Source organism: Podarcis melisellensis (genome assembly GCF_964234715.1).
Source record: "Podarcis melisellensis genome assembly, chromosome: 5".
NCBI classification, from domain to species: domain Eukaryota; kingdom Metazoa; phylum Chordata; class Lepidosauria; order Squamata; family Lacertidae; genus Podarcis; species Podarcis melisellensis.
The window spans coordinates 67,088,088-67,110,485 of record NC_138537.1 but is presented as its reverse complement, the minus strand read 5'-3'; positions in this window follow the sequence as shown (position 1 = coordinate 67,110,485).

The window sequence follows — 22,398 nt, the reverse complement described above, 5'->3', positions numbered from 1 at the left end:
ATCCTTGAGGACTACAATATGAAGAACAGGAAAATAAGTTAAGGGAGTACAATGAGTACAAGTACCAACTGCAATCCTCATCAAATAAATGTTTGATCAATTTGAGGATCAAAGCTTATGTTAAAATAAAAAGAAAATAATAATATTGCCACATTTTTTAAAAAAATATATGATTGACATCCTTAAGAATCCAGCCTTTTTGTTGTTGTTTAATGTCATTTTACCTTGGGGAAGGATTTTTACCTCTGAGAACAAATTGATGCACTTTTTCCCTTTAATGCTGCTGTATTTATTTGCTGCATATAAACTATTTTAGGGAAGTGCTACATCAATGAAAAATGTGTCTTCATGACCACAAACTAGGTTCTGCAGATAGATCTTGCGTTTGCTTTGGTATATCCTGAAGTACCAGGTTCACCTGTACCAGGTTCTGAATGTTTATTACAAATATTTCAGGGGGGGGGAGCAAAACTGCATTGATTTCAGTGGATATAGGACCCTCAGATATATATGCTGTCTAACTGTACCTATTTGGCATGACACATTAGTGTCCCTTGTGTGAGACTAGTGGCACAGCAGCAGTAACATGGAGTTGCCATTATCAGTACCTGCTGCCCTCCATATATTTTGGATTACAACTCTAATAATAATAATAATAATTTATTACTTATACCCCACCCATCTGAGCAGCTTCCAACAGAATATAAGAAACAAAACGAACCATCAGACATAAAAACTACCCTAAACAGCCTTCAGATGTCTTCTAAGATAGTGGTTTATATCCTTGACATCTGATGGGAGGGCGTTCCACAGGGTGGGCGCCACAACTGAGAAGGCCCTCTGCCTGGTGCCCTGTAACTTCTTGCAATGAGGGAACCACTAGAAGGTTCTTGGATGGACCTCAGTGTCCGGGCTGAACAATGAGGGTGGAGACGCTCCTTCAGGTATACAGGACCCAAGCCATTTAGGGCTATAAAGCTCAGCACCACTAGTCACTGATCATGCAAGACATCTGGGTGGCACCATGTTAGGGAAGCCTGATTTACATTATTTCCTAATTCATTCGCTTAAATATTTATATGCCACCTATCTTTGGTCTAATGCAAAGCAGCTCACTAGTCAAGCAATATATAAAAACACAACACTGGAAAAAATGTTCATGAAAGCCTGCCTTCTCATAAAATCAAAACTAACAACAGAAGATGGTAGTAGCTTTAACATAGAGAAAAACAACTCAGACAGCTGGCATCAATGTGACACGCTATCCATTAACAGTCCTGGGGAATAAAAAGGCTTACACTTGTCACCTAAATGAAGCAAATGCTGACACCTCCCTACTTGTCAGAGATGTGATCACAGGTGGCTCTTTTTCAAGCTGTTGCAATCAGTGATAACTCAAATTGCGGTGGCTGCATCAACAGCCTCTGTGTTGCAGTTCCATTTACTCACAAACAGTCCCTTTCCAGAACTGTAGCAAATCGGAACTCAGCCGAAGTCTGCGCCATCAGAATTCTTAACCTTACCTGTCTTTTTGACAGCCTCTCACGGCTTAAGGGCCCATATATTATGTGCATATTGATGGGCTAGTTCCTATTATTTAAAATACTCTGTGCAGAAAGCCCCTATGGACACAGCCACAGAGAGGAAGCAACATCTGTTTTGGCGTGATCAGAATTACGATCAGCAACAGTGCTAGGAAGCTCCAGTGGTCAACATGTTTGCACTGATTTGAATGTTACTTCCCCCATGTGGCTGTGTTCATAGACACCCTGTGTGCAGGGTTGCAGAGCCTCTGAATTGGTTCAGTCTCTTTTAGGTACCTAATTCTGTTACTGCACACACTAAAAGTCAATTTTTCACCTTTATACATTATACTTTTACAGACCCTCTAAGTGTACCTATTTTCCAGGGATGTCCCTGATTTAGAGAAGCCATCCTGGTTTCTGATTTGATCCTGGAATGTCCCACTTTTCCTTAGGATGTCCCTATTTTTATTGGAAAAATGTTGGAGGATATGGCTGTCCACTCTGCTTCTACTATATGTGACAATATAAATAAATAAGAAATTAGGGAAATAGTGTTCATAAACACCAGAGAGCACTTGCATAGCAGTTTATAGGGAAGGAAAGTTGATGAAATTTTCCATGCTGCTGAAGAGAACAGAGGATGGAACCTGCTTGAAGAAAAGTCATCCCTTGAACAAAAAAATTTGGGATCAGTTTCTCACCTTACTCTGTTGGCAGAAGGAAGGAAGGAAGGATTCCTGGATGCCAAGATCCATGTTTGGGGCAAGTACTGTTCAGTGAGAGAACCCCAGCAGAGATTTAAAGTCACAAAATATGCTGTAAAGTGTGTAAATATAGGCTGTTAGACATCTGAAATATGCTCCTCCAAGTAAGTTCCAAAATGTGCCCTTCAAAAGTTTCTTTCCAAAGTTTCACTTTTCCTGTAGCATAGAAAAAGACCACATATTGGGTAAGTTAAAAAAATTGTTTCCTTACAAACTCTTAATAGGTCAGGTTTCTGTGCTTCAGAATTAAGCACGGCTTAATTACAAAGTGGTGAAAGTTCATAGATTATTAGTATAGGAACTCAAGAGAGGCTGGTGAAAGCCATGTGGTCTGAGCTGGAGCCTGAGATTCTCAGGTAGACTGAAGGAGAACAAGGTCTTGATTACCAAGGTGAGAGGAAATGGATATAAGTAAGCCCTTATGTATTAATTAAACTTAAGCATGTTGGTTATATGAAGCTGTTTATCCCATATGCTTTAAAAGGTGGAACTGTGTTCTCCTCTCTCCACCTTAGTTACACATAGTACTTGCATCAGCTTTACTGCTATGAACTGCCAATCTAGCAGCCGCAATACTATTGAGATATGTGGGGATAAATAAATGAATGGAGATCATTCCAACTCCAGCATGATTAACACAGCATAGCTTGGTTTTTCTGTGTCTAAGGGAATGAGTCATGTTTTTAAGACAGGGATGGCAAACTACTAAATATCTGAAATCCATTCTCTTCTCCAGCCAAAGTATATTTTACCAAACAATCTGACCCCCCTCAGAATAAAGAGATGAGTCACTTGACACTGGGGTAACTAGGCCGCAGCCTTAGTCATAGTGGAGTTTCTGAGGTAAAACATCACTGGATTATGAAGAGAATCCAAAGGAAGGATGCAAGAAGACTAGTCTAATTTCTCCAATGTGGCAGGTAGAAAGGGACCCTAATTTTAATACTTTGCCTGCCCTTTGCTAAGCCTAATTCTCCATATTCGTGTGCCCTGAACAAAACATCTTGTCACACTCTACAAATAGCCTGGCATTCAACACATCCCAGTCATTTTTGTTGTTGCTTCAATCGGCTCTTTGTTACATCTCTCTAATACTGAATAATGCAGCAGTCTCATGAGAAGAGCTCAGTGCACAGGTGATTTTCTTGAAAACGCTGTACTTCCTAGTTTTGAAATACACAATACCTCTGTTACCATAGTTATTTCATGCTGACTGTCTCTCAGTCAAGTTGCTCCTGGTACATGACATTGCAGGAGTTCATCCTGGAAATGAAATCATTAGGTGTTCCGGTTTCTCTCCCCAACTATCCATAGGCCATCCATTTTCATCACTGTTTTTGTACTGAGAACTGATTGATTCACACTGTGCCATACTCTGTTCTTGTTAAAATCCTTGGAACAAGAGCGACACACAAGCGTGCACTCACGCGCACACACATCCATCCCTGCTTTGTATAGTGGGAGAGAGACAATAGCCAGGTAGATCATTTTGAATTGTAACCATCCATATATTCTTTTTGCTGGCCATTCCTATCTTTCTTCCCTATGCTGCCGAGATTACAAAAGGAAGAATAAAAATGACCATTCTGTGAAATTATAGAACATTGAAAAGATTAAAGTAGCACAGTTTACTGTTATCTTTCAAAGAATATAGGAGGCTATAAAATCCTGCAACTTCATTCCGGCAAGAAAGATTGTAACAAGGACAGAAAAATAGCACAGCATAAATCCAATCTTGCAGCTATGATTGTAACAAGAGCGAGATATGGACAGGACAAATGTAATCCACTTTTGTGGCAGCTTGGAGATTGTAATCGTATGGTTAACATCTATAAAATTTTGGGTGGGATTCGTTTTTTCCAAGTCCTTACACAGGGCATAAACATGGAGGTGTGGAATAGAGGGGCTTATACTGTATGACTGAAGGCAACAGTGTGCAAGAGCACTGAATTTGTTTTCAGGTGTCTATACCTTGTGTTGTAGCAGTGGAGTCTGATATGTGAGTCAGAAATTCTAGGTAGCCTTAGGCACCACTGTTTCAGCCTCCAATCTGCAAAATGGGGATAATGACATTCGATTGCTATGTCTTTTATTTATTTATAATATTTACATGCTACCCTTAATCAAAATAGATTGCAGCACACTTTGCAAATACACACACACACAAAGTAAATAAGTCACAAGTATAAGTTAAGCCAGCAAAAAAGAAAAGAATATTTCAGCAAAACGAGTACATGAAGAGATCCGGAACACAGGCAGGCTGATATTTTCTACCAGCACTACCAGTTGCTAGGAATTACAAAGTGCTGTTGCACCCCCTGTCCAGATTGCAGGCTTGCCACAAGCATCTTGTTAGCCACTGTGAAGCATATCTGGGTCCCAAGCTGTTTTGGGCTTTGATGGTAAACACCAGTCCTTTGAATTGGCATATTGATGCTTAGCATTGTTGTCTGCCAGTCCCCGTGTCCTCCTATTCCCTTTCTCATTCTTTGTTCATATATTAATTGTACAAAGTCTTGCAAGTTCAACAGTCCTAATTCTGGAGAACACCACATTGGTTACCAGTAGTCTACTGCAAGAATCAATTACATGCATGCACACCAATTATTAGTTAAAGACTCTTAATACCTCTGGTCATGAAGGAGGATAGGTAGAGAAGAAGATTCCAAACAGTTGATCAGTGTTGGTCTGTAACTGGACTATAAGCTGTACATATGTACAGCCCTAAATGGTAGATCAGGTTAGAGAACTTCCCTCTAAGGAGATGCTTGCATGCAAAATTCCTTATCACTTATCATCAAGGAAAACATGTAGGGGATTTGCTTCCATGCATCTATCGCCTCCGGTTGGATCAAGATGAACAGAACTTCTGCCCAAGCATTTTGATAACCTGTTGAGATTTAGGTTGGTCATGTGTCCTACTTTACAGAGGACAGTCCATTATTTGAGGGCTATCAGAGGGAAGTTTTCTGTCTGAACGTCTCCATTATTCAAAGCGCTGTCTGGTTCAAGTCTGGTTTAATGATAAATAACCATAAGAAGTGAGAGCAAAGGCCTTGAAGGCACCTGTCAACAGTAAGCACCTACATAGCAGGCTGAGCAGGCACACATCACCTTGATCACAGGCTTCTCTATTGTGGCCAGACATATGCTATTTCTATTTAAATTAAAGTAATAATTTATAAATATGCATCTGCACATATCAATTAGCTCATGCGACTTTTATGCAGATATGTGTGCAAGATTACTCACTGCCTTCCCTCTGGTACAAGAGTTTTGTTTAGGCTCAGCATTCCCTCAGAGCCCCAGAAACCTCTGTCTTTTACTGAGGGGTAAGTCCAAGACTCTTCTCATCATAGGGCACCCACATGTAGCAAGTGCTGTGTTTGTCTGCCCCATTCTCATTACAGAACCCTTCTCAGAATTCTGCCCTGTATTTATGGTGTTAACTTCACACCTCTTATCTTTAACTTTCCCGCCTATATTGTAATCAGTTCTCTAGTAAAGGTAAAGGGACCCCTGACCATTAGGTCCAGTCGTGGCCGACTCTGGGGTTGCGGCGCTCATCTTGCTTTATTGGCTGAGGGAGCCGGCATACAGCTTCCGGGTTATGTGGCCAGCATGACTAAGCCGCTTCTGGTGAACCAGAGCAGCGCACGGAAACGCCGTTTACCTTCCCGCAAGAGCAGTACCTGTTTATCTACTTGCACTTTGACATGCTTTCGAACTGCTAGGTGGGCAGGAGCAGGGACAGAGCAACGGGAGCTAACCTCGTTGCAAGGATTCGAACTGCCGACCTTCTGATTGGCAAGTCCTAGGCTCTGTGGTTTAACCCACAGTGCCACCCACGTCCCAATCAGTTCTCCATTCAAGGTTAATTTATGGGTCTGGTATTCTACAGCATCCCCCTGCTTTTTGCCTTCAAAGTCAGTTGCTCTCAGTCTAGGTTGAGCCTTGGTTTCTCCTTCCTTCCCCCTGCCTCACCCTTCCCTTATATATTGGCAGGTGATTACAGGGCATGAGCACATAATCTGTCCTTTTCTTCTTCTTTTCTTTTTGAAATGCCTCAACAGCCACACTCAATAGCCATTAAAGCCACAATCCAGAAAATGAACATGAATGAGAACTTTAGAGATTTACTTCTGGGAGATTATGTAAAGGAGACCATATTAAAATAGGGTATTCACTCAGTCAGCACATGAAAAGTCTTTGCTGAATCGGCCCTATTAAAATGGAATGATATGTAAGTAAAGCTTACAGGATTTTAACATATAACTTTATTAAAAGTATACTATCTTTTAAAGAAATGTATGTAGACAATAACCCAGGAAAATATTTATACTGTTGCAAGACAAAAATAGTTTATTTCTCTCATTTATAATTTGTTTTCAGAAATAAAACTACATTAGGTTAGATTCAGAATATAATAAAGGATACTTTGTCATATGCTTAGCTGTGTATAATTATATTAGCAACTTCACTCTGTATGCTTGATTCAACAGTTTTCAAGAGCTTGTTAACCTTTCTGATTAGATTTGTGCTATCAATTATACTTAACAAGGAACTTTTTATCCCTCCTTTTTATTTTCCTTTCATTAACTCTATAATTTATTTTAGGTGCACTTGTAATGTTATGACCCTGGGCATGTATATAACACCCTGGAGGGATTTCAACATGGCTGGTTTTGTTCTTGTAAAGAAAGCATTTTGGTTCTTCTATCACAACAATGGATTTCATGGACAATGCTACCATTTGTGATGTTTACATTTAAATAATTCCTTTCTTTTTTAAAATTATGATGCATTGGATAGTATCCAGCTACATCATACTCAAAGCAGACCCATTGAAATGAATGGAATTCAAGGGGTCTACTCTCAGCATAACAATCATCCATTGTTATAATGGGTAAGTGTGTGTGGAAGGAAGGCTTTTAAATTTCAAAGTTTGCTGAGAAAGGGCTTTGATCACCTCTCTGTGTGATCCCTGTAGGTAACCACCATTACAGTTTAATTTTTGAAAACAAAAAACGAATCAGCAATAAGTTTGTGGGGTTTTTTGGCCAAGAGCAGGTTTTGCATCTACAGTGGTACCTCAGGTTACATACGCTTCAGGTTACATACGCTTCAGGTTACAGACTCCACTAACCCAGAAATAGTGCTTCAGGTTAAGAACTTTGCTTCAGGATGAGAACAGAAATAAGGCTCTGGCGGCACGGCTGCAGCAGGAGGCCCCATTAGCTAAAGTGGTGCTTCAGGTTAAGAACAGTTTCAGGTTAAGAATGGACCTCCGGAACAAATTAAGTACTTAACCCGAGGTACCACTGTACTACAATGGTGCTGAAGTGCAGCAATGTTAACAATACTTCTGCAGAGCTTTTTCAAGTGTTCATGTGAAATGATTTGTTGTAAATCTTATAACAGCCAGATAAGGTAAGTCAGTAACATTATCCCCCATATTGTAGGGGGAGGGAAGTGATGAGAGATCATGGCATGCCTAAAGCCTGGGTACATCTCAATCACTGTTCACCGTACATTTTGCTGGAACAGTGCTTGCAATATGATATCTCAGTAAACAGCAATACAACTGTATCATTTTAATTTCTCACGCATGTGTGAATTTTACATCTTAGGTCTGATCTTAACTAAACTCCCTGCAGCTATAAGCTAATAAACTGGAACAAAGCTCGTTTTCAAATATTCCTGGTGCAAGCAATCCAGATAATCTTATGCACTACAAAATCTGTAGCACAAAAAGAGCTGCATTATCCAGTCTGAGTACAAACAGATTTCCTCTGCCGTAGTTAGATAACCAGTCAAAGGAGAGATTGGAAGAAGATTGCTATGCTGCCGGCAGGCTGCTCTTTAGCAACAGCTGCTGCTTAGAAATTTGTGCAAAGAACTGCCCCACAGCAACTCTGAGTAAACTGACAGAGTTACTCAGAGCAATTCTGAGTAAACGTGGTACACAGGGTGGTTTAAAAGGCGAGGTTCTTTGTTCTAATGCTTGTGAAAAGTGTTGGGGACAGGACAAGCATTAACTGTGCATGATGTGCTATAATAATACTTTACAAAGATCCCCCCCCCAATCCAACAAGACTTCTATTATGGACAAAGTCACACATATGCAGTAGCTCTGATACATACATAGTTAGGATAAACACATAGTTCTGGTTAGAGCTAGGTATTGTCCTAGCTCTAGGGATTGTCCGCTGAGTTTGGATTACTTCTGGACTCCCTTGCTCACCTCCCCCAGCCAAAGTTCATTGACTCCAATTCAAGGCCCAGACCAACAATATTTGCTGATAAATGATATCATCAACCCACATCAGTGCACCCAGCAAGGAATGGAACTGCTAAGTTTTACTGCTAAGCTCCTGATTGAAAATTATTACGAGTTTTGAACCTGACGGCAGATCCTTACCTGTGCTCCATCCTGGTACATTGGATGCCTGACTGACACCACCACAATGAACTTAATTCATTCTGGAGGTCCGTTCTTAACCTGAAACTGTTCTTAACCTGAGGTACCACTTTAGCTAATAGGGCTCCCTGCTTCTGCCATCGCTGCGTGATTTCTGTTCTCATCCTGAAGCAAAGTTCTGAACCCAAGATACTATTTCTGGGCTAGCAGAGTCTGTAACCTGAAGCATCTGTAACCCGAGGTACCACTGTACCTTGAAGACTGCAGGTTCCTCATCTCTTTTCAACATGGTATTTATTATTTCACCTCACTGCTACTATTTAACAATCCCTGTGATTTCTCCCCTTTATTTTTCTTAAACATGCAAATTGTTATTGGATATAGGATTTGAGAATGAATGAATATGGAAAAAAAGGATGTAAAAGCCTAGATATCTCCAAAGTTCAGTCCTTTGTCCAACCTAAGTTCAGATCAAATATGTTTTGGAACAAATCTTCAGTTCATGGAGTGTTTCCCTCCCCAAAGTCTTCTGCTTGCCTCCAGAACTATTGACTTTATGTTAGGAACTATGACTCATTTCTCCCTTATCTGCTCCTTCTCTGGCCAAGGCCAACTGCTCTCATGGAAGCGGATCATGAAAATGAATAGTGGGATCCAAATGAAGGACGTGCATTTAGATAAATGTGCAAATTAGATAAAAGCTTTTAAAATGGGCTTTAACAGTTGCAAAATTAAACTACTATTATTCACTTCTAGCACTATCCCACCATAAACCTTTAAACCCTTTGCCTAAGCCTGGAATGAAATCTGCATTTTGTGATGAAGAGGCCCCGATGCAAAAATCAACGGCTTAGTCATTGATTATGTTCTTTTCTGAGCTGAAGTTCGTTTCCCAGCATCTATTTCTAGAAAAGTCATGGATCTTTCCTTTTGCCAGTCAGCTATCTTGATATTCCAGTAAACCTCTTCAGACATTCTGATTTATCTCCTGAATATATTATTTTTTGTTAATTAAGTGCCAGCTCCTCTAGGAAATCATGCCCCCTTTGCAGTACATGCTCTTTTCACAAGCAATGTTTTTGGATAGAAATATATTAAAAAGAATCAAAAGAACACTGGTATTAATAATAACAAAATTAGTTTGTGTGTGTGTGTGTTTATCTCCTAAGGATGGGGCAGATGCAAATCAGTTCACATTTAAAGATAGACCAAACTAACAATTTTGGAACAATATGCTACGTAAAGCACAAGCACTCTTCCAAATTCACATTTCTCCAAATTTTGCAGTGCTGTTCTCCAACCAAGTAAATACACAAATAATTTCTGCATAATATACTGCATAATTTCATAATAACATAGCAAAACAAAAATATAAATACAACCCCCCCCCCACATTTCATGCCTATAAATATATCAAGATTACTTAAACAACAATAGCAAAAATAACAAGGGAGCTTCACAGTTGCACTTTCATCCTCGAAACTGCCCTCCCATGATGGTGATCACCTGAAGTGGGAAGTCTACATGTCAAAAGCCCTAATTTTAAACACAAATGCCCCCTTTGGTCCTAAACCATAGCCAACTATCTCTTTTCCCTTGAGCTCCCTCATAACCCGCCTCAGCTGTCAAATTCTCTGAACCAGTTTCCCCCAAACAGGACTCCAAAAGGGGTTTTCCTCACTTAGATCAGAGGAAATTCCCCTGTCAATCATGCAAGATTCAGAATGACCTCAAACAACACATCAGTAGAGTCAATCATGCCACAATGCACAACCCCACAACACACACATCATCTACATAACAGTAAAATAATACTGCCTCCCAATATACAAATTTAAAATCCAATCCCATATAATTTTGCCACAATACTGAACTAAGCAATTATAAGCTTCAGTGGCATAACTAATATGGTGTCTGATAGCAAAGCTTAAACAGCGTGGTTTGAATTTTCAGCTGGGCTGTCAAAAAGGGATGAGTGGTTTCCTGGCAAACAGAAATATCACATTCCCCATATAGTTGGATATCTGAACTGCTTTTTTAAAAATGAAACAAATAAATAATAGTGGCTAGAACTGGGGAAAAAAATTAATTCTCATTTGAACCCTTCACTTTTACTCAGTCTAAACTAACCATACATGACAGTGGCCACAAAATGAATAAGGAGAAAAGGCTGGTGACATTCCATGAGTAACCTCCTTTATTATTAATGGCTGTGATTGTAGGATTTATCAAGAGATAATTGACCTTGTCAGTGTTAAGTCATTTCTGTTTTGCTTCAGGATGCTCTGACTCCTAAGATGATCAATTATTTCCTAGCTAAGCCAAAAAGACAGGCTTTTGGCTCAGTCGTAGAATGCTAAACACAAATAATCAAAACTCCGTGTGTGTCTCAGGTGGAAAGTCATTTTGAATAGCAAGTTGACTCTAGCAATGTAACTTCTGAATCTTTGACATAATCTCTCATGTCACAGCAGCCCGGCAGCAGCGCCTTCAAAATAGCTGTGTTGTAAGCGACCTCAACAGCCCTTAAATTCTTAGTTGGTGTGGGGAAAGAGGGATTGTTGTTTAGGATTATTTGGAATCCCACTGCAAAACATTGCTAGGCTTTCTCAGAATGCCTTATGCTTCTTTTGAATTTTCTCAGCTACAGTGGTACCTCGGGTTAAGAACTTACCGTAATTCGTTCTGGAGGTCCATTCTTAACCTGAAACTGTTCTTAACCTGAGGTACCATTTTAGCTAATGGGGCCTCCCGCTGCCGCCACATGATTTCTGTTCTCATCCTGAAGCAAATAGTACCTGAGGTACTATTTCTGGGTCAGCGGAGTCTGTAACCTGAAGCGTCTGTAACCTGAAGCCTCTGTAACCCAAAGTACCACTGTATTTCTTCTAAGCATTTCTTCTTGAAATTTCAACAAAGGTGAACTTTGTTGACAACTCTAGCCCTGATTTCAGCAACTTTGTTGAAATAATGAAAGAAAAAGATAGGTTGACCATAATGAAGTCTACAAACTCCTCTCTCTCTCTCTCTCTCTCTCTCTCTCTCACACACACACACACACACACACACACTCTTAATTATCCACTGGGAAGTATTTCAGGTAACTTGGTCCTAAGTTGTTCAGGGCTTTATATGTTCACAACAATACCTTGAACATGGCCCAGTAGCTGGTCGACAGCCAATGCAGTTCCCTCAGGACAGGTGTAATATATGCTCCACTCAACAATTTGGCTGCAGATTTCCGTACCAGCTGCAGCTTATGGACCAATCTCAAGGAATGCCTCACAGGGAACACATTGCAGTAGTCCAGCTGCAAGGTTACCATTGCATTAATCACAGTGCCCAAGCAATGGGGGATGGAGGTAATGAAATACAAATGCAATTAACAACTTACAAATGCAGTTAACAACTTACTCTCCAGGCCTGATTTCCAAACCCAACATCCAGTTCTGCTGAGGGGCAATGACAGCAGAGCTTGGCTAGCAATCTGCATTAATATTTTCTGTGGGGCCTGATATAGATCAGTATCTGTAGGTATGCCTTGGATGGGAGAGGCCTTATGCTTACTTATTTTTTTACTGTAGTCCATATTAAACAAGCAGGTTTATATCCATGCATCCATTACCGGATCAGAAATTGCATAAGCAAAAGTTTGTTCTGCATGTGGCTTTAATGGCTGATTCATTGCACCAGACACTTAGAGATGCACAGTTCCAAAACTGAACTGTGTTTCCTTTCGCTTCATTACAAGAAGAATCTGGAGTTTTCTAGTCTCCGAGCATGTGATCAGTGTTGCCAATGCTGATAGTGCCATCTGTTGGATGGCTAGACAGTTATAGATGAATGTACTCAGCAGTGCATAGGAAGCACATTGCCACTTACATGTATCTCAGGATTTGGGTCTCTACATTCTCATTGCTGAAAACCAAGCACTGCTCTGACAGCAAACATATACCACATAAAATACACCTTAAATTATGCACAGATGTCAGATTCAGCTAGGAAGAGTGTAGGCTGGGGAGAGAGAGAGAAAGAGAGGATAATATCCAGGTTTACAGATGTGTAAAATGTACTAGGGATTAAAATGCTCATCATGTGTTCCTGCAACCAGTGACTGTTGACATTAAGCACTGAGTGTGTGTTTTTAAAAAAATAACTTTTAGACACTGCTATGAGAGAACTACCATCTTTTCAGTGATCGGAATGCAAACAAGTTCCCTCCCTCCCATCCTTGCGACAGAGCATGGATTTTTCATTTTGATTGAGCTCTGGCAGATATGCAGAAGTTTCAGAGCTGGGTGGGAGAATTATATCAAGTGACAAATGCCAGTGTCAAAAAAATCTAACAAGCTGAGCCATGAAATAGACATTGATTGAATCTTTATCCTCTTTTTCCTAATATAAAAATGTAACATAAGCACAGATTACAATTCTGAATCCTTTACAGATTAAAGCAATTTGGGTGGTATGTTCTGCAATATCCAACACCCTGAATGTGAAATCAGAGGAGCTGGTGATATTTACATGCTAAAGACACCATCAACCTGAGGGAACCTGATTTCCAATATGCATGAGCCAGTGACAAGAGACCATGATGAAAATATTGTTTTCCCAGTTAGCATAGTGATAATCGATGACACAGTTCATGAAAGCTGTAAGGAAGAGAGAGAACATGCACAAAGTACTTTTCCTTTGCTCTTCCCTTCTTTTAATCTGTAAATTGTTGACATGCAGAACTTAACTTATTTAAAATGAAAATTTATACGATCCATGCTAGAATAATAGTTAGCATTTGTATAGTGTTTAAAGTAATTCACATACTATTTTTTTGTAATCTTCACAACAGAACTGTAAGATAGGTCAGTGTTATGATTATCATCATGTTGGACATGGAGAGATGGTGCTGAGGGGAGAGTGTTTTACCCCTCTTGAGCTCATAAACTGATATCCTGGTTTGTTTTTGATTCATAGGTTGCTCTCTTAGCTGCTACAGCACACCAGCTCTCAGCATATCTATCCTGAATTAACCTGGATTTCTGTGCTACTTAACGCTGTGATATTTTGCCAGAAGGACATAAGGGTGTTAAAACTCTAATTAATGTTCTCTGCTATTGCTCTCCCTAATGAAGCTTCCCTCTTAACTAAAATATGTAATATATCATGATAGTTGCATATTCTGTGTTTGTTTAGGAGTATCAAAGCACAAATCAGTTCACTGCTAGATTAGAGGAAGGATCCACATGGACTTAATTTCAGACAAGAGGAAGGAAAACTAGGCAGGTGTAATGAGGGGCAGAGATCAGAGGTGCTAATAGTTTCCCAGGGGAAAATTACGAGTTGGCAACTTCCCAGTGAAGTAGGCTTATGTATCAGTGGTTGAGTCATAGGATTCTGCAGGACCAGGAAGAAATTTAAGAAGCCTTATAGTGGCAGTTGAGTCTTTCTTGAGCAACAAGGGCTTCTAGGTGTGCTTCTGTATCCTTGATGGTGGCTTGGTCCCAACTACTAGTTCGCTCCTAACTCCTGTCCCCTGGTTTGCATTTAGGTTATTTCCAGAGCTAAATGTACCAAAAAGTATAATTTACGGTATCCCCAGGCTTCATCATGAAGCCAACTAGAAAAAGTGATGTTTCCTGTCTTCTCTCTCAGAACCATAAGAAAATAGTGTCTTTCTCTAATCCATTGCTTTCCGTTCCATTTTGTGATCATCACATACAGCACTGTTTCTCTTCCACCACAGTTCATCTTCTGCCAAAACTGATGTTATTTGTCCCACTGTCGGCTGTGGCAAAATCATGTAACTTAACATAATTTACACAATTATTTGAATAAATTACATTGCCATAGCAATTCCACCCGATACTTTACAGTACAGTACAGTACTTTACAGATACTTTCTGTGCAGAGGAAAGGGTTAACCTCCCCTTTCCACATGCCACAATTGTACCCCATTGAGACCCACTTTTCCACCATGTGAACCACCCTGTTCACTGAGATCTACCCCAGAGGTCTTTAGTGAAGCTGGGTCTTTTTCCAGGCTTTGGAACTTCCTCCCAACATCTCTTAAACCATTTTATTTTTTAAAAAAAGTGTATTTGGAGGCTTCTGAGCTGTTGCTTTGAGATCTTGAGATTTTCTAAACTGGTCTGGATCCTGTGATGGTTATTTATTTATTCATTTAATGTCTTAAACATTTTTGCTACCTGACTGTGAACACGATGAGGTGTTTCAATATAAGATGGTAGGATTGAGAGGCTTACACAAAGGAATCCATGTGAAGGTTAGTACTGTAAAAGAAATCATCACAAACTCTACAGTGAATAATTCTGAAGAAAACACGTACTCACACGGGTGCTAGGAAGATGGATTAATCCAAATATAGCATGCAGTAAGGTGCTGAATAACAGGATTGAATACAACAGCCATGAATCAGGGGGTGGGGGTGGGGGGAAATGCCTTTTAAAATTAAAATAAAAAGCTCTGCTAGATACATGTGCACAAGTTGTTGTTCTATTTTATTTTTATTTTGGAAGCAAGCCAAGTCAGAAAGCACCACATTTCTCAAAGATTCAGGTTTCAGGTAGTCTTAATTTTTGCATTTTCCAGAGTAGTAGAGCATGTCATAAAGGTGAGCCAGTAGGATTTTGAGTGGCGCACCTCAATTCTGGTTTCTGCTGGATTCACCAATCTGCCGACTGCCAACTTCAGAGATGCCCATATGCCTTGATGCCTCAGCAAGATAGTTTATCAAGGCATCAGAGAGCAGCACAAGCTGAGATAAGAGATGGCATGGCAGAGGAACAGTAGAAACGAAACATTCAACATGGAAAGCAAATATTAAACAAGGGTGTTTCATTGTTCGTTTATTTAATGTATTTGTACCGCTCTCTTCTGGCAAAAATAAATCCCAGAGCACCTTAAAGAGTAGACTAGGCTGAGGGGAAGGAATGACTACCTGGCTTCAGGGTTACAATCTAAAAGGACAAGGCACAGCAGGGAAATGGATTGCGGGGCAGGAGGGGAGTCAACACCCCCAGGTGCAATTTCTTAGTTACAAGTTCTTACAATTTCTTGTGGGCTTCCTGGAGGCAATTGATTAGCCACTGTGGTAAACAGGACTAGATTGGCCTTTGGTGTGATCCAGTAGTAAGGCTTTCCTTACAAACGTATGAAGAAGAAGAAGAAGAGTTTGGATTTGATATCCCGCTTTATCACTACCCTAAGCCTCTCACAAAGTGGCTAACAATCTCCTTTCCCTTCCTCCCCCACAACAAACATTCTGTGAGGTGAGTGGGGCTGAGAGGCTTCACAGAAGTGTGACTAGCCTAAGGTCACCCAGCAGCTGCATGTGGAGGAGCGGGGAATCGAACCTGGTTCACCAGATTACGAGTCTACCACTCTTAACCACTACACCACACTGGCGTATGTATGTTTGGAGAAATTTGCACTGATGCTAATGAATTTCCACAAACATGTTGAAATGGAGAAAAGACATTGTAGACTTTCTGGATCTTCTGTGGAACCTGTTGCCCCACCACTGTGGAAACAAAATGGAAGTAATCTATTTTTTCTTTGAGGGTGAAAAGGAAGTCAAGACTAAAAAATATGCAAGAACTTACTGGCTGGGAGTGTGCTGCTGTGCGGGGTGAAGAAGCCGTTTCACAGAGACAATATGTAAACTAGCACTAGGCTGGTGCTCAGCAGCCAGGTATTTTGAATCACTGTGAGTTTGTATTCAGTTTGTTATTTCATACATTTGCCTTATTTATTTGCTATTGTGTTTGTTATATGATTACAGGGATTGTAATCTCTGCTAAGATTTTTTCAGGTATTATTATTTGGAGTTGCTTTGAGCTCAGCGTGGTTTGAAAAGCGGAGTACTATTACATGAGAATATATATATATATATATATATATTTGCTTTCGTAGATTTTCACGGGTACAGGAATGCAGGTTTTGGTGTCCTCGGGTGTCTTCCCGTGTAAAAGTTGGGGTGTCTAGGCGACGTTTCGACGAGGTCTCACTCGTCATCTTCAGGCTGGTGCTTTCGGCTTCTTGTTACTGGAACAGAGCAGGATCTCAGTGTTTGAGTTCCTATAAATACTGTTGAGGGGGTGTGGTGTATAGCCTCCAATGTTCTGGGCAGAGAGGAAGTTCCCAGGCTAGTGTGCCTTTTCTTCTTTTGTTCCTTAATTACTTGAGGGATATCCTGAGTGATTTCTTGAGTGATATCCTGAGTACCACTTAGGTGGGTCATTAGGTGTGGATTAGTTGCTAAAGTCTTTGTGTCTTGACCTCTTGAACTTTGTGAAGAGTTTTTCTGAGAAGATGGCTGTACTGCACTTAGTTGTGCTCTGGCTTGGCTTCGTGTATAGGGGCGAGCTGTGGTTTTGTGGCTTGTGTCAGCCAGATCTGTGTAGGGATTGCAGGGGGGTGCAGCATCCGGAGGTGCCTCCATGGTTTGGCTACTGGATGGTGTCTGTAATTTATCTGTGGAGAGGGTCTGGGTTTGGGTCTGGTGTGGTTGATTGGTGATGGCGTTCTGTGTGCCTCTGGATCTGGTGTCAGTTTTTGTGGGGAGGGCTAATTTCCAGATGTCTGGCAAGCGGGATGTGTCGTCACGCTTGTTCATGTTGTGAGGGTGTTTCTCTATCTCGATGGCTTCCATGATTATTCTCTTGTGGTGATGTTCCATGTTAAAGAGCAATTTGGAATCTGCAAAATTAATTTCGTGTCCTGTTTCTTTCATGTGTTGGAAAAGAGAGGAAGTTTTTTCTTCTTTTTTGACGGCATTCTTGTGTTCTGCGATACGTGCATTTATTCGTCTGTTTGTTTGTCCAATGTACGTGGCTGGGCAGACTTTGCAGGGTATTTCATAGACCCCTTGGTTTTCCAACTGGATTTTATCCTTGGGGTTTCTGAGGATATTGGCTATTTTTTGGTTGGTGCAAAAGGCTGTTTTGATATTGTGTCAATCGCAAACCTGTACATGGAACACTTTGAAACCAATGCTTTAGACAAGTCAGAACACAAACCCAAACTTTGGCTCAGATATGTTGACGACACCTTTGTAATTTGGCCACACGGGAAGGAAAAACTGGATAGCTTCCTCACACATCTCAACAGCCTACACCCCAAAATACAATTCACTATGGAAATAGAAGCCAACAACCAACTTCCCTTCCTTGACGTCCTAATCTACAAAAAACCGGATGGCTCCCTAGGACACACTATCTACCGGAAAAAAACACACACCAACCGCTACTTACATGCACAATCACACCACCACCCTGCACAAATAAACTCCGTAGCCAAGACTCTCATCTCCAGAACCAAACGCCTGGCTGACAAAGACCACTTGACAACTGAGTTACAGAATCTCTCAAATGTGTTAATTGCCAATGGATACCAGCAAAACAGGGTTACGAAGCTAATCCAAAAAGAAACACCCCCCAAAAACCAAGACACAGAAGAAAACAATGGCATGGCCCTCCTTCCTTATATCAAGGGCACTACAGATAAAATTAGCAAAATCCTCCATAAACACAATATCAAAACAGCCTTTTGCACCAACCAAAAAATAGCCAATATCCTCAGAAACCCCAAGGATAAAATCCAGTTGGAAAACCAAGGGGTCTATGAAATACCCTGCAAAGTCTGCCCAGCCACGTACATTGGACAAACAAACAGACGAATAAATGCACGTATCGCAGAACACAAGAATGCCGTCAAAAAAGAAGAAAAAACTTCCTCTCTTTCCCAACACATGAAAGAAACAGGACACGAAATTAATTTTGCAGATTCCAAATTGCTCTTTAACATGGAACATCACCACAAGAGAATAATCATGGAAGCCATCGAGATAGAGAAACACCCTCACAACATGAACAAGCGTGACGACACATCCCGCTTGCCAGACATCTGGAAATTAGCCCTCCCCACAAAAACTGACACCAGATCCAGAGGCACACAGAACGCCATCACCAATCAACCACACCAGACCCAAACCCAGACCCTCTCCACAGATAAATTACAGACACCATCCAGTAGCCAAACCATGGAGGCACCTCCGGATGCTGCACCCCCCTGCAATCCCTACACAGATCTGGCTGACACAAGCCACAAAACCACAGCTCGCCCCTATACACGAAGCCAAGCCAGAGCACAACTAAGTGCAGTACAGCCATCTTCTCAGAAAAACTCTTCACAAAGTTCAAGAGGTCAAGACACAAAGACTTTAGCAACTAATCCACACCTAATGACCCACCTAAGTGGTACTCAGGATATCACTCAAGAAATCACTCAGGATATCCCTCAAGTAATTAAGGAACAAAAGAAGAAAAGGCACACTAGCCTGGGAACTTCCTCTCTGCCCAGAACATTGGAGGCTATACACCACACCCCCTCAACAGTATTTATAGGAACTCAAACACTGAGATCCTGCTCTGTTCCAGTAACAAGAAGCCGAAAGCACCAGCCTGAAGATGACGAGTGAGACCTCGTCGAAACGTCGCCTAGACACCCCAACTTTTACACGGGAAGACACCCGAGGACACCAAAACCTGCATATATATATATATATATATATATATATATATATATATATATGCTTTATATATATATATATACATACATATATATATATATATATATATATATATGCTTTCGTATATATGCTTTCGTAGATTTTCACGGGTACAGGAATGCAGGTTTTGGTGTCCTCGGGTGTCTTCCCGTGTAAAAGTTGGGGTGTCTATGCGACGTCTATGCGAAACACACACCAACCGCTACTTACATGCACAATCACACCACCACCCTGCACAAATAAACTCCGTAGCCAAGACTCTCATCTCCAGAACCAAACGCCTGGCTGACAAAGACCACTTGACAACTGAGTTACAGAATCTCTCAAATGTGTTAATTGCCAATGGATACCAGCAAAACAGGGTTACGAAGCTAATCCAAAAAGAAACACCCCCCAAAAACCAAGACACAGAAGAAAACAATGGCATGGCCCTCCTTCCTTATATCAAGGGCACTACAGATAAAATTAGCAAAATCCTCCATAAACACAATATCAAAACAGCCTTTTGCACCAACCAAAAAATAGCCAATATCCTCAGAAACCCCAAGGATAAAATCCAGTTGGAAAACCAAGGGGTCTATGAAATACCCTGCAAAGTCTGCCCAGCCACGTACATTGGACAAACAAACAGACGAATAAATGCACGTATCGCAGAACACAAGAATGCCGTCAAAAAAGAAGAAAAAACTTCCTCTCTTTTCCAACACATAAAAGAAACAGGACACGAAATTAATTTTGCAGATTCCAAATTGCTCTTTAACATGGAACATCACCACAAGAGAATAATCATGGAAGCCATCGAGATAGAGAAACACCCTCACAACATGAACAAGCGTGACGACACATCCCGCTTGCCAGACATCTGGAAATTAGCCCTCCCCACAAAAACTGACACCAGATCCAGAGGCACACAGAACGCCATCACCAATCAACCACACCAGACCCAAACCCAGACCCTCTCCACAGATAAATTACAGACGCCATCCAGTAGCCAAACCATGGTGGCACCTCCGGATGCTGCACCCCCCTGCAATCCCTACACAGATCTGGCTGACACAGGCCACAAAACCACAGCTCGCCCCTATACACGAAGCCAAGCCAGAGCACAACTAAGTGCAGTACAGCCATCTTCTCAGAAAAACTCTTCACAAAGTTCAAGAGGTCAAGACACAAAGACTTTAGCAACTAATCCACACCTAATGACCCACCTAAGTGGTACTCAGGATATCACTCAAGAAATCACTCAAGATATCCCTCAAGTAATTAAGGAACAAAAGAAGAAAAGGCACACTAGCCTGGGAACTTCCTCTCTGCCCAGAACATTGGAGGCTATACACCACACCCCCTCAACAGTATTTATAGGAACTAAAACACTGAGATCCTGCTCTGTTCCAGTAACAAGAACCCGAAAGCACCAGCCTGAAGATGACGAGTGAGACCTCGTCGAAACGTCGCATAGACACCCCAACTTTTACACGGGAAGACACCCGAGGACACCAAAACCTGCATATATATATATATATATATATATATATATATATATATATATATATATGAGAGAAACCAATGTATAGTGCAGGTGTGGCCTTCGTTATGGTAAATGCTGTTTCAGAGTCTTATATTGTAAAACAATTGTCTCCTAGTCAAAAATTACAATTTCTGTTAATTTTTTCACCTAGAACTTCCTCCTTGACAAACCTGCTTCTTAGTTTGCAAGTTTCCCCATCTCACATAATAAGCTTTGTACTGTGTGTCTTCTTCTCTATAATTGATTCATTGTCCATAGTTACATCAATATAAAGAACAAGGATGGCAGTTCAATTCATATTTGAAGCATTTACTTAAGTTCAGGTTTGCTTTTTGAAAGAAATGGCACTGAGAATCTTCTCATAGAGAAACATCCTCCAGCATTCATGTACAGTGTACAGAGGTCATGGCTAAATATGGAGAGAATTAGATGCTGAACTACTTAATTGAGGTGCTACACAGAAGGTCAACTAATCGTATTTTTACAGGTAGCAATTACTCCTTTTCTTTACAATGCAAGGAAACTGTAATTGCCAATTCCTTTCATAGATGCGTGGTAATGAAAGCTGAAATCCTACACATTCTACCACTTTGTAAGTCTCCTTGAACACAGCGGGACTTACTTCTGAGTAGACATACATAGGATTGTCCTGTGAAACAGCTCTCTTTTCAAGCACATGCTTAGAATTAAACTGTGGTTTCAAATTTCATAAAATAAACTGGCCTTGTTGCTTTAGTCCAGAGTTCAGTAAATCAACTTCATGAGCTGACTAACAGCAACAACAACAACAACAACAACAACAACAATTTATTATTTATACCCCACACATCTGGCTGGGTTTCCCAGCCACTCTGGGTGGCTCCCAACAGAATATTAAAAACACGATAAAACATAAAACATTAAAAACTTCCCTAAACAGGGCTGCCTTCAGATGTCTTCTAAAAGTCAGATAGTTGTTTATTTCCTTGACATCTGATGGGAGGGCCTTCCACACGGCAGACGCCACTACCAAGAAGGCCCTCTGCCTGGTTCCCCGTAACCTCATTTCTTGCAGTGAAGGAACCTCCAGAAGGCCCTCAGAGCTGGACCTCAGTGTCCAGGCTGAATGATAGGAGTATCCTTCAGGTATACTGGGCCAAGGCAATTTAAGGCTGTAAAGGTCAGCACCAACACTTTGAATTGTGCTTGGAAACATACTGGGAGCCAATGTACTGAGTGCAGCACTTACCTTGCATATATCTTGGGGAGCTTCCATGTAGATAGGAAAGCCATTACAGAGAGCAGAGCCCTATATTGATAGATGGAAACTTAGGGTTTCCCTAGTACCTCAGATCCAGTTTAACAACTCCCATTGCTTGGGAGCTGCAGAGTCATGGAAGTCTTCCTGTTGTCATCTGCTGCCACCCCCCCCCCTGGACCCCACCTGAAAATTGCTAAGTGGACAACATAATGATTCCTCTGCCTGTTGTAGCAATTGTCATGCACTGTGCTAGATGCTGTATGATTTTTATTTTTACAAACACACTGTAGGCCACCTGAATGAAGTTCACAAACCACCGGTAGTCCACAAATCA